The sequence below is a fragment of the Macaca nemestrina genome, chromosome 13 (assembly GCF_043159975.1).
Source record: "Macaca nemestrina isolate mMacNem1 chromosome 13, mMacNem.hap1, whole genome shotgun sequence".
Taxonomy (NCBI): domain Eukaryota; kingdom Metazoa; phylum Chordata; class Mammalia; order Primates; family Cercopithecidae; genus Macaca; species Macaca nemestrina.
The window spans coordinates 111,316,201-111,329,469 of record NC_092137.1 but is presented as its reverse complement, the minus strand read 5'-3'; the positions used below and the strand labels follow the sequence as shown (position 1 = coordinate 111,329,469).

At 37.5% G+C, this 13,269-nt stretch overlaps 1 long non-coding RNA gene across 4 annotated transcripts; it reads right to left on the bottom strand.

The window, feature by feature from the left end:
* Nucleotides 1-1,961: 1,961 nt before the first annotated feature.
* Nucleotides 1,962-13,232, bottom strand: LOC112428082 (uncharacterized). Of its 4 annotated transcripts, none has more exons than XR_011611329.1 (4): nt 13,062-13,232; nt 5,106-5,240; nt 4,585-4,731; nt 1,962-2,436 (listed from the first exon to the last, which is right to left on the bottom strand). It is a non-coding gene; the product is annotated as an uncharacterized lncRNA (long non-coding RNA). The 4 variants fall into 4 exon arrangements; XR_011611331.1 differs by having other exon boundaries at nt 5,106-5,225; XR_011611328.1 differs by lacking the exon at nt 13,062-13,232 and adding an exon at nt 5,839-6,046.
* Between the last annotated feature and the right edge of the window lie 37 nt (nt 13,233-13,269).

Below are 13,269 nucleotides of genomic sequence, written 5' to 3'. Positions count from 1 at the left end.
TGGAACAGAACAGAGTCCTCAGAAATAATACCACACATCTACAGCCATCTGATCTTTGACAAACCTGAGAGAAACAAGAAATGGGGAAAGGATTCCCTATTTAATAAATGGTGCTGGGAAAATTGGCTAGCCATAAGTAGAAAGCTGAAACTGGATCCTTTCCTTACTCCTTATACGAAAATTAATTCAAGATGGATTAGAGACTTAAATGTTAGACCTAATACCATAAAAACCCTAGAGGAAAACCTAGGTAGTACCATTCAGGACATAGGCATGGGCAAAGACTTCATGTCTAAAACACCAAAAGCAACAGCAGCAAAAGCCAAAATTGACAAATGGGATCTAATTAAACTAAAGAGCTTCTGCACAGCAAAAGAAACTACCATCAGAGTGAACAGGCAACCTACAGAATGGGAGAAAATTTTTGCAATCTACTCATCTGACAAAGGGCTAATATCCAGAACCTACAAAGAACTCAAACAAATTTACAAGAAAAAAACAAACAACCCCATCAAAAAGTGGGCAAAGGATATGAACAGACATTTCTCAAAAGAAGACATTCATACAGCCAACAGACACATGAAAAAATGCTCATCATCACTGGCCATCAGAGAAATGCAAATCAAAACCACAATGAGATACCATCTCACACCAGTTAGAATGGCAATCATTAAAAAGTCAGGAAACAACAGGTGCTGGAGAGGATGTGGAGAAATAGGAACACTTTTACACTGTTGGTGGGATTGTAAACTAGTTCAACCATTATGGAAAACAGTATGGTGATTCCTCAAGGATCTAGAACTAGATGTACCATATGACCCAGCCATCCCATTACTGGGGATATACCCAAAGGATTATAAATCATGCTGCTATAAAGACACATGCACACGTATGTGCATTGTGGCACTATTCACAATAGCAAAGACTTGGAATCAACCCAAATGTCCATCAGTGACAGACTGGATTAAGAAAATGTGGCACATATACACCATGGAATACTATGCAGCCATAAAAAAGGATGAGTTTGTGTCCTTTGTAGGGACATGGATGCAGCTGGAAACCATCATTCTTAGCAAACTATCACAAGAACAGAAAACCAAACACCGCATGTTCTCACTCATAAGTGGGAACTGAACAATGAAATCACTTGGAATTGGGAAGGGGGACATCACACACCGGGGCCTATTATGGGGGGGGGGGAGGGATTGCATTGGGAGTTATACCTGATGTAAATGACGAGTAGTTGGGTGCTGACGAGTTGATGGGTGCAGCACAGCAACATGGCACAAGTATACATATGTAACAAACCTGCACGTTATGCACATGTACCCTAGAACTTAAAGTATAATAATAATAAAAAATAAATAAATAAATAAAAGAAAAGTGATTTTAATGAGTTTATATATAAGGAATCTCAACAGAAAATAAATGAAATTAAAATAAATGGAAATTCTAAATGCAAAAAGGATAACTATGTAAAATTAACTAGAAATGCTAACAGATTGGATAAGGCAGAATAGAAAACCAGGAAACTGGGAGATAAATCGATAGAAATAACCTTCCCTAAAAAATAGCAAAAAAGAAAAAAGACTGCCAACAACAACAACAACAAAACCACCAACAACAAGAAGACTCAGGAACACATGAAAAAATATCAAGTAGTCCAATCTAAGTACACCTGGATTCCTAGAACATTGAAGGTGAGAGGGGATACATAAAAATATTTTGAAGAAGTGATGGCCCCAAATCCCCTAATTTGGTTAAAAATGACTTAACAGTTCAATAGCTTAACAGACACCATGTAAGATTAACACACAACACGAAGAAATTTACTTCTAGGCCATGTCAAACTGCTAACATCCAAAAATAAACAACGTTAAAAGAACTAACTAAAAAAAATTACAATGACATATTTGGGAACAATTATGTAATTAGTGGCTGATTGTCTATTTTTATTTTATTTATTTTATTTTATGTATTTAACTTGCATTTTAGGTTCAGGGTACACGTGTAGGCTTGATATATAGGTAAACTCATGTGATGGGGGGTAGTTGTACAAATTATTTTGCCCAGGTACTAAGCCTAGTACCCAATAATTATTTTTCCTGATCCTTTCCTTCCTCCCGGCATCCACTTCAGGTAGGCCCCAGTGTCTGTTGTTCCCCTCTTTGTGTCCATGTGTTCTCATAATTCAGTTCACACTCAAAAGTGAGAAAATGAGGTATTTGGTTTTCTGTTCCTGCATTAGTTTGCTAAGGATAATGGCCTCCAGCTTCATCCATGTTCCTGCAAAGAACAGGATCTTATTCTTTTTTTATAGCTGCATAGTATTCCATGGTGTATCTGTACCACATTTTCTTTATTCAATCTGAGTGGCTGAATTTTCATTGGGAAAAAGTTGAGGCCCAGAGACATACAAATGATATATCGAAGGTGCTGGAAAAAAATAAAAAGAAAACTTTAAAACTAAATTTTTTAAATCTATATTTAGTAAATTGTTATTCAGAAATGAGGGCAACATAAATACATTTTATATAAACAAAAAACTAAGATGAAATATTGTCAGAATATCTGTATTACAAATCATTCTATATAAAAGTTTTTCAGGCTAAAGAGAAATGACACCAGATTGCAAAAATATTTAGAAGATAACATTTTTTAAAAGGCAAAGCTTTAACAGGCATTTTTAAATGTATATATGGATGTCCAATAACCACATTAAAAGATGTTCAACATATTTCACTCATGAAGGAAATGTAACTGAAATCTACACTAAGGTACCTGTACACATTCTGACAATGACTAGATGGGACTGAGAAGAGCTTAGAGTCTTTGTACCCCAGCACTGTTAGAAAAGCGGCTTGGAGTTAATGAGCCCCTCACACACGGATACAAATGGGCTGAAGGAGAGGACAAGAGAGATGCTGAGCAAAGCTGGCAGTTGAGGCCACAGTGGGACTGTGGACACTAACCATGTGTGAGATTGAGGATAGAGGCCCTTACCTCAAAGAAGAAATGAGAGAAGCAGACCTCAGTGTGTTCCAGCCAGGACCTGGGGATCCCTGAGGTCCTGAAAGGCCCTTCACCAACAATGTGGCGGCAACCCTTGAATGTCTTGAGTTCAAATCATGAAGTGATTAGTTTATCTGTGGAGGACTACATGAATTTGTGGGCCATTTTGCAGTGTAGGGGTAAAAGATAGCACTTAATTTTTGGAATTGATACGGTTAGGCTTTGTATCCCCAAATTTGTATCCCCACCCATATTTCAAATTGAATTATAATCACCATAATCCTTACATGTCAAGGGAGAGACCAGGTGGAGGTAACTGGATCATGGGGGTGGTTTTTCCCTTGCTGTTCTCATGAAATGAGTGAGTTCTCACGAGATCTGATGGTTTTATATGTGCTTGGCCAAGTTCCTCATTCATTCATTCTCTCTCCTGCCGCTTTGTGAAGAAGACACCTGCCTTTCCTTTGCCTTCTGCCATAATTATAAGTTACCTGATGTCTCCCCAGCCATAAGAAACTGTGAGTCAATTAAACCTTTTTCCTTTATAAATTTTCCAGTCTTGGGAAGTTCTTTATGGCAGCGTGAGAATGGACTAATATAGAATAGAAAACTAAAGTAACATTTATAAATATATATAAGATCTGTGACTTGAAATTAATAACAGTTTGTACCCCATATTTGTAGAAAGTTAGCCAAGAAATTCAGGAAAGATATTAAAAAATCATGTACCTTCAACAGATGAATGAATTATATGATACCAAGTTAATCCACATAAACTATGTTAGGTTAGTTTTTAAAATGGTAAGTCAAACAGATTTGACTAAATGACAATGCAACCTACGTGTGGCCAGCTAATGACACATGATTAGTGCTATTTTGATTCTATAAATAAAAGCATTGCAGACACAAAACTAGTCAGGAAACATGATAAGCTTAAGGAAGGTGGTAAGTTTTCTTTGTTTGTTTGTTTTTTTGAGACGGAATTTTGCTCTTATTGCCCAGGCTGGAGTGCAATGGCGGGATCTCGGCTCACTGCAACCTCTGCCTCCCAGGTTCAAGTAATTCTCTTGCCTCAGCCTCCCAAGTAGCTGGGATTACAGGTACCAGCCACCATGCCCAGCTATTTTGTGTGTGTGTGTGTGTGTGTACTTTAAGTAGAGACAGGGTTTTGCCATGTTGACCAGGCTGGTCATGAACTCCTGACCTCAGGTGATCCACTCACCTTGGCCTCCCAAAGTGCTGAAATTACAGGAGGAAAGTTGCATTTTACTACATATAAAATAGAAGTAGGTTTTATCATCAAGAAAGGATAAATGTATTATTTTGTTCATATAAAAATGTGAATATATCTTCTGTATACCTAGGATTGAAAGATATAAGTAAAAGAATATAAGTGTGTTCTTACTAAAGTGAAAGTTGTAAGGTGAGCAAAAGAAATAGAATGAGGAGTAGCTCATCCAGAACTAGAGAATTAATGACATTCCAGTTTTCTGAAATAAAGTGTTATGATTTTCTTCCCCAACTAGGCAAGGATAATATTGATGAAGCCTAATCCATTCTTGCTCTTCTTACCTGTCTTCTAATAGTTTTGAAGGCTAATTATGATTTTCCTTTCAGCCACTTCAAAAACAGTATTTTCAGAAAAATCCTCATTCAAGTTATGCTTTCATGTAGCCATCAGGCATTAATTATCACACAGAAGACTGATTTGGAAACTGGCTGCATAGAGGCAAAAGAGAAGAAATTCATTCAGTTGAATAAAGACTTTCAGGGGAAGCTTGAGAGTAATGGCACTGTGAAACACCTTCCTGAGAAAGAGTTCCCTGTCAAATAAAAAGAAAATTAGTTTTCTTTTTCTGTGTTCTCTAGCTATTTTCTTGAAGTGCCCTGACGCAAGTGATACAGGCCTCAAGCTGCTTTTAAAACCTGTGTTAAGTTGGCAGGGAAATATAAAAGAAGGGCACCCTTAATATCGGCTTATAATTCCTGAGAACAACATTTACCTGCTTTCACAGAAAAGAAAGTCTTTTTACAGCATATGTTTATGCAATGACCAGATTATAAACACAATTAATTAAATAATCAGATTTTACCCTTGATCCATTTGAAGTGCAGAATAAAATGGTACAGTCCAGAGCTTCTAAGATGGTCCCAAATTTCCACCTCCTGACATTCCAAGTCTTGTATAATTTTTCCTCTTGTGATCCTTGCTTCTAAATAATAAAATCCTATATCATTGAGGAGACATACCTTCCATTATTAAATTACAAAAGATTCTGACTTCCATCTCACTAGTAGACTCTCTCCCTTGTTGGTTTTGATGAAGCAAGTTGACACTTTTAAGAGGCTCAAGTGGCAAGATACTGAGAGTGGCTTCTGACCAACACCCAACTAGGAGCTGAGACCCTCTGGTCAATACCCTAAAAACAACCACATCTTGCCAGCAATCATGAAAGTGAGTTTGGAAGTGGAGATTTGCCCAATTGAATTTTCAGATGAGACTCTAGCCCTAGCAATCACCTTGATTGCAGTCCTGTGAGAGATCCCAGAGCAGAGAATCCAGCTAAACTCTCCCAAGGTTCCTGATCACAGAAACAGTGAGATAGTTGGGGTGTGTTGTTTTGAAGCCATTAAGTTGCTGATCATGTATTACACAGCAATAACAATAGATGGCTAATACAAATGGCAAGAGTGGAAACCAATTTTTTTTAAAGCAAAATTATTTACTTCTATTTACTTTTACTACAGTGTGTATCAGGGAAATCAATATATTTATACAAAAATCCAAAACCTACAGTATTAACATTCCCTGGTAAATAATCTTACATTACATTTGAGTCAGAATAGTTTACTCCACTTTAATTACTTCTCCTTGGGGACCTCAAAGGGCTTGTCTGGTTGTGTATTTTTCAAATTTGAACTGGCCTGTGTGACACCATCCAGAAAGAAAGAATAAAGGTTTGAATAGCATATTTTTCTTTATAAAGGAACCAAATATGATAGGCTGCCTCACTGAAAAAAAGTTGTAGGTAATTCTCTCATAGCATCATGGTGTGCCTAAAGTTGGAAAACCCATTAAAGATAAGATGATATAGTACCAGATGAGGAACCCAAGTTCCCAAATAACCTATATTGTGTGGCCCGCAAGCTATGAGTGGTTTTTACATTTTAAAAAATATTATAAACAAATACATAAGAAGAATATATAACAGAGTCATACATGACTCATAAAACTTTAAATACATACTATCTGGATTTTTATAAGAAACAGGTGCTGACTCCTGTTCTATGTCATAATATAGATTTTTGGTTACACAGGTGGAAACATTTTCAAAACTCAGAAAATATACACTTAATAGTTTGGCATTCATTTTGTGCATATTTTACATCCAATAAAAAAACTCAAAAATAGAACTTCAGTTAATAATAATAAGGCTGCTGAAATAAATACTTGGTGTAATTACATGGATATCTGCAAGTTATTCCAAAGTGCTTAAAAAAAATAAGATATATTTATAGATTGATCAAGGAATGAATGAATGTATGGAAACGTGATAATGCAATTACACTAAAATGTTAGTAGATCCTAGGTGGTCATCATATTTATTTTCACTGTGAAGTTCTTTCCATTTTTAGTGTGGGTGCCTGAACAATTCCATAATAAAATGTTAGGAACAAATACCATTCTACATGGTGCTTATTGCCAGGAAGTCTATTTAGTGAGTATGAATTGCATAATCACAACAGGCCCCAAAACCCTAGGTGGGTGAAGTTATAACTGTACGTCTTTAACTCAATTTAGGTTTTTGGCTGTAGGCCCCAGCCTAGGCAGACAACTTAATCAAGTCAACTCTATATTTGTCTTCAATCCAATCCAGTGATTCCTCAATCAATTCAAACCTACAATTTAGACATATGACTGAAGAAAGGAAGGAAAGGAAAGAGGAAAGGAGAAGGAAAAAGTAAAGAAAAGAAAGAAAAGAGAAAAGAAAAGAAAACAAAACAAAACAAAAGAAATATCCCATTCATTCTGTCCTCCCTGGGGTGGTTCCTAGACTTCTGGTAATTGATGTGGCCCCTGTCTCATGAAAGTTATGGAGATAGTCTGCTTTTTCATTTGGGTTCTCTGCAGGTCTCCTTGCCTAAGCCCTGCTCCTGTCTTGGTAGTAAGCTCAGACAACAGACCTTCCCTTTCTAGCACAGTTTGACAGGCTCCTGAATCCCCACCAACCCCACTTTGTTTTCCTGGTGTCACTTATATATCAAGTTGCAATGGATTTTTCTCTTGTCCCCCTGACAGGCAGTTCATAGAACATCTTTTTGGTGCATTTTCTCTTGCTCCTTCCTGGTGACCTCCTGAGAAGGTATGTGCCCCCTCTCAGCTGACTTCAGGGCCCTGCTGAGGCCCCATAGTAATTTATAGATCCTCTTTTATTCTAACAAATTGCCGGGTGAAGTTCTGGAGCTCTGGTGGTTACTTATTCTGTACCTTAGTGGCATGGGGTATTGCATTTGTGAGCCTGCTGACTTCAAAGTAGATTTTAAGTCCTGTGCACTTCTACGTTTTCCAAAATACCAAGGAGGGTTCTGCTTTGCTGCTCATCTCTCTCATCTCAAGATGATGGCATTGGGGAAGATACATGACCCACACAGGGCTTCTTTTATAGTTTGAATGTTTTCATACCTGCCAAAATTCATGTTAAAACTGAATCTTCAATGCAATAGTATTGGGAAGTGTTGTCTTTGGGAGATGAGTTAGCAATGAGGGGATAATCCCGCATGAATGGAATCAGTTGTTCCTATAAAAGGACTAAATGAAGGGAATTTGCCACTTTTCTCCTGCTCTGTCCCTTCCACTATATGAGGACACAGCATTCCACCCCTTTGGAGGATTCAGCCACAAGGTGCCATTCTGGAAACAGAGAACAGCCTTTATCAGATCATCAAACCTGCTGGCATCTTGATCTTGAACTCAGCCTCCAGAATAGACAGATAATAAACGTCCATTATTTATAAATTGCCCAGTCTCAGATACTTTGCTATAAATACACTAATAGACTAAGACAGCTCCAACTCTGTTTTTCTCCTCAAAATGTGTTCTTTTCCTACCCAGTTTGGTGGTCATAGTGTTCTTTTGGGGGAGAGTCTAGGAGGTACCTGTTCTACCTGTTTGTGTTGTCTTTCAAGTCTGTTTTGATCTATACTAGGGCCTAATTTGAACTTAGACACTAAGTATAAATGGGGGTACCTTTTCTTGAATCTTTACTCTGCTACTGCCTTTTCATCTGCTTGTCAAATCTGAGATAGTTGGCTACACAAGAGGGTTTACAGTAGATGAAATAATATTTTCGTGTATTATCTTACCATGTATTACTACTTTATACTTACTATCTATCACATTTACAATATGGAAGGAGCAACAAAAAATAAGGCATATAAATCATTGTAAATTATGCATATTATTGATTACATATGTTTATTTTATATACCATATTTTGTTTCAAGAAAGAATGTAAGAAGTAATTAGACAGTGTAAATGTGTTGCATGAGAAGCATGAATAAGAACTGTGAGAAGATAAGAAGGGGGAGAATTCATGCTAAGATGAGGGAAGGCAAGGCTGGGGTTAGGGGAGGTGGTACAGGAGGAGAAGTTTCCATGTAGTTCCTCCACTACATGAGTGATTAAACTGGCAAGAACTCCCTTCATAAATCCCAAAGTCCAGACTCTCCATACCAACTACATTGAGACTCCTGAGCACCAGTGATAAGAATCATAGAATCTTGAATGTATAGTTGCTCCCCTCCTCTTGGGCTTCAATACTCAATAAAACTTCACCAAAATCTTTAAATTTGAAAGTGCTGTCTCTCCCAAACCTGAGCACATGGTGAAGAATTATTTCTGCATTACAGAAGAAGAAGGAAGAAAAGATAGAGGAGGAGAAGGAGGAAGACTAGGGGAAGAAGAAATGGAAAAAGGAGGAAGAAGAGGAGAGGGAGGATAAACTACTTAACAGGTTGATATTACCTAATATTTCTAACACCAAGCAAGCCCCCTACATTTATAACTGTCCTCTCAATCCCAGTAAAATAGGAACTAACCCTTATGTCTAAATCTAGAAATTCTCCTGTAATCTGAATCATAACTCACTGCCACATTTAAACATCTCATTCTGTCTACTCTCCATCCCCTCTCCTTGGTATTTGTCTTGCTTGGTATTAGCTATAATTCCTGGATTTTGCTTTTCATTCTGCCATTGATTTTGAAAAACTCTTGGCCATTACTCTTTAAATATTCTTTTCTATACTTTCTTTTTTGTATTTTTCTGATATCCAACTATATATTTGTTACATCTTTGGAAAATGTCTCACAGTTCTTGAATGCTTTGTGCCATTTTTATTCATTCTGTCTTCCCTTTGAATCTTTGCATGGGATAGTCCTACTGACCTATCTTTAAGCTCCATGATTATTTCCTTAGCTGTGTCTAGTTTACCAATTAGATTATTAAAGGCAATCTTCATTTATGCCACCGAAGTTCTTAATTCTAGCATTTTCTTTAAATTATTTCTCAGAGTTTCCACCTGTCTGCTTTCAATATCCATCTGCTCTTGATGTAGTCTACATTTTCTGTTAGAGCCCATAATATATTATTCATAGTTATTCTAAATACCCTGCATGGCAATTTCACAATTTTTTCATATTTGAGTCTTGTTCTCATGCGTGCTTTGTCTCATTAGACTGTGATTTTCTTGCCTTTTAATATGCCATCTAATTTTCTATTGAACATCATGTATTAGAATTGAGATAAACGGGCCTTTACTGTAAGGATTTGTGTTAATTTGACTAGAAATTTGATTATGTTTAATGTTTCTTGTAGCTGCAGGAGCCAGAGGCTTCATACTACTTTAGTGTCTTTGTTTTCATCTCCCATGTTGTTTTGGGATTCCCTCAGAACTCCTTCTTAGCTAGAGTTTGCATCCTGCAGCTCCTTCATCTGTTACACTGGAGACCTGTTAGGTGATGGCAACAAATGGGGAAAGGTAAGAATTCAGTAATATTGTAATTATCTTTCAGTTTTTGGTGGGCCTTTGACCTTCACAAATCTGTTTTGTTTTGTTTTGAGTTTTCTCCCTTAGGGGAGGTAGGAAGGCAAGAGAGAGAGTCTGAGAACTGTCCTTCCTAGTGGGATTCCGCTATGGCAAGGTCATTTTTCCTGGAGTAGGCATTTGTTATGGAGAAGATCATGGGAACATTTCACGGTGGTTACTCTTCCCATTTCCTGCCAGAGACAGGATGAGATATTCCTTGACTTTTCAACATGAAAATCTGGTAAGTTTCCTGAAGTTAAAATTCACATTACTGTGGGAACTCCCCTAAGACTGTGGTCCCTATAAGTTTCTCACTCTCAAAGTACTCCACATTAAGCCTCCAGAATTTTTCAAAATTATCACTGAACTGTTCTTACTAGTTTATGGCTTCAGCAGCTTCTGCTCCAGGTAAGATGTCTGCTATGACTGTGTATTCACTCATCTCCCCAGATGTTGTTGTGGTGGTCTGCCCTGCAATCTAAATTATCCCTGCATCCAAGAACAGTCATTGTTTTAAAGTTTGTTCAGTTTTTTCTTGTTGTAAGGCTGAAAGTAACAACTTCTAACCACTTTAGATGTTGAAGCTGACAAAAAAGTAGATATTCTCTTAAATTTCAATCAAAATTTCAGCAAGTTGTTTTCCACATATTGACAAACTGATGCTAAATTTTCTATGCTGAGGCAAAAGACTCAGAATAGCCAACACAAAATTAAAGGAGAAGAACAAAGTCAAAAGTCTGACACTACCCAATTTCAAGACTTACTGTAAAGCTATAGTAATTCAGGCAGTGCAGTATTACAGAAGGAATAAACAAATAGTTCAATGGAAGGGAATAGAAAGTCTAGACATAGACACACATAAATAGTATCAATTGATCTTTGACAAAAGATCATAAGCAATACAATGGAGTAAATATAGTCTCTTCAATAAATAGTGTTGGAACAACTGAAGTGTTTCACATGCAAATAAATTTTTCTAGACACAGACCTCACATCTTTTACAAAAATTAGTTTGAATTAGATTATTGACTCAAATGTAAACTGCAAATCTATAAAACTCTTAGAAGATAACATAGGAGAAAATCTGGATAATCTTGGGTATGGTGATGTCTTCTATATACATCACCAAAGGATCCATGTATCAATGAAAAGAGTCAGACTCTAAAATATTTGAAGAGATTTATTCTGAGCCAAACATGCGTGACTATGGCCCATGACATAGCCCTCAATAGGTCCTGAGAACATGTGCCCATGGTGGTCAGGGCACAGCTTGGTTTTATACTTCTAGGGAGACATGAGACATTAATCAGATACATTTAAGAAATACATTAGTTTCGTCCAGAAAGGTGGGACAACTCAAAGCGGGGTGGGAGGGTGGCAATTCTAGGCTAGGCTATAGGTAAATTTAAATATTTTTGGTTGATAATTGGTTGAGTTTGTTTAAAGACCTGGGATTGACAGAAAGGAAATGTTCAGGTTAAGATAAAAGATTGTGGAGACCAAGGTTCTTTTGAAGTCTTATAGTGGCTGCCCTTAGAGAGAATAGATGACAAATGTTTCCTACTCAGACCTTTAAAAGGTGCTAGACACGGCCAGGCATGGTGGCCCATGCCTGTAATCCTAGCACTTTGGGAGGCCAAGGCAGGCAGATCATGAGGTCAGGAAGTTGAGACCATGCTGGCTAACATGGTGAAGCCCCGTCTCTACTAAAAAATACAAAAAATTAGCTGGGAGTGGTGGTGTGCACCTGTATTCCCAGCTACTTGGGAGGCTGAGGCAGGAGAAACGCTTGAACCCAGGAGGTGGAGGTTGCAGTGAGCTGAGATTGCACCACTGCACTCCAGCCTGGTCACACAGCAAGACTCTGTCTCAAAAAAGAAAAAAAAAAAGTGCTAGAGTCTTAATCACTTCAGGATCGGGAGGGCCTGGAAGAAAAATATCTAGCTATGTTAACAGAGATTCTGTACAGATGCAAATTATCCCCTACAAAGGACAGCTTTTGAGGGCCATTTCAAAATATGGCAAAGAAACATGACTTTCTTCTTTGTCACGTGACGTTATGCCAGCGTCAGATTGGAAATTAAGTCATGATATATTGGGTTAAATAAAACCCATCTGATGATAATTTATGGTTTGTAGGATATGACTCCCCAGACCCTTTAGATAGGAATTTGGGGAAAATTAAAACAATCAGAGCTTAGTCCTCATTTGGAAGAATAAACTGATAAGCTAAACTTCATTAACATTAAAAATTTCTGCTCTTGATAAGATACTGCCAAGAAAATGAGAAAACAAGACAGTCTACTGAAAGAAAAAATTGCAAAACACATATCTGATAAAGGACTGTTTTCCAAAATATACAAAGACCTCTTTAACTCAATGATAAGAAAGAGAACAATCTAATTTAAACATTGACAAAGGACCTTAACAGACACCTCACCAAAGATCTACACATGGCAAATAAGCATATGAAAAGATACTTAACATCATAGGTCATTAGGAAATTGCAGATAAAAACAACAGTGAACTACTATTACATACTTATTTGAATGGCCAAAATCCAAAGTACTGACAACACCACATGCTTGCAAAGGATGTGGAGCAAAAAGAACCCTTATTCATTGATTATGGTAATGCAAAATGATATAGCTACTTTGGAATAAAGCTTGGCAGTTTCTTTCTTTCTTTCTTTCTTTTTCAAATAATTATTTTTTTGAGACAGGGTCTCACTTTGTAACCCAGGCTAGACCTCAACCTCCCAGGCTCAAACCACCCTCCAGCCTCAGCCTCCCAAGTTGTTGGGACTACAGGCGCATGCCAGCACATCCAGCTAATTTTATTTTATTTTCTATTTTATTTTATTTTAGTAGACATGGGGTCTCACTTTGTTGCCCAGGCTGATCTTGAACTCCTGAATTCAAGTGATCTCAGCTTCCCAAAGTGATGTTAGAGTAGGTACTTACACAGATATGAGCAGGGCAGGAGAGGGCTCCTGCCAGGAATGTCAGGCAACCATCAGGTGATGGTGAGGCAATTGTTAAACTGTCTCTCTGAAATGATGATTGGTTGCAGCTGGTGTCAGGGCAAAGCCAGGCTCCCAATAGATAGAAAACACCTGGAGCCGGTGATCAGCAGTTTCCTGATAAGATCTCAGGAGTTGGGTAAGTGGGC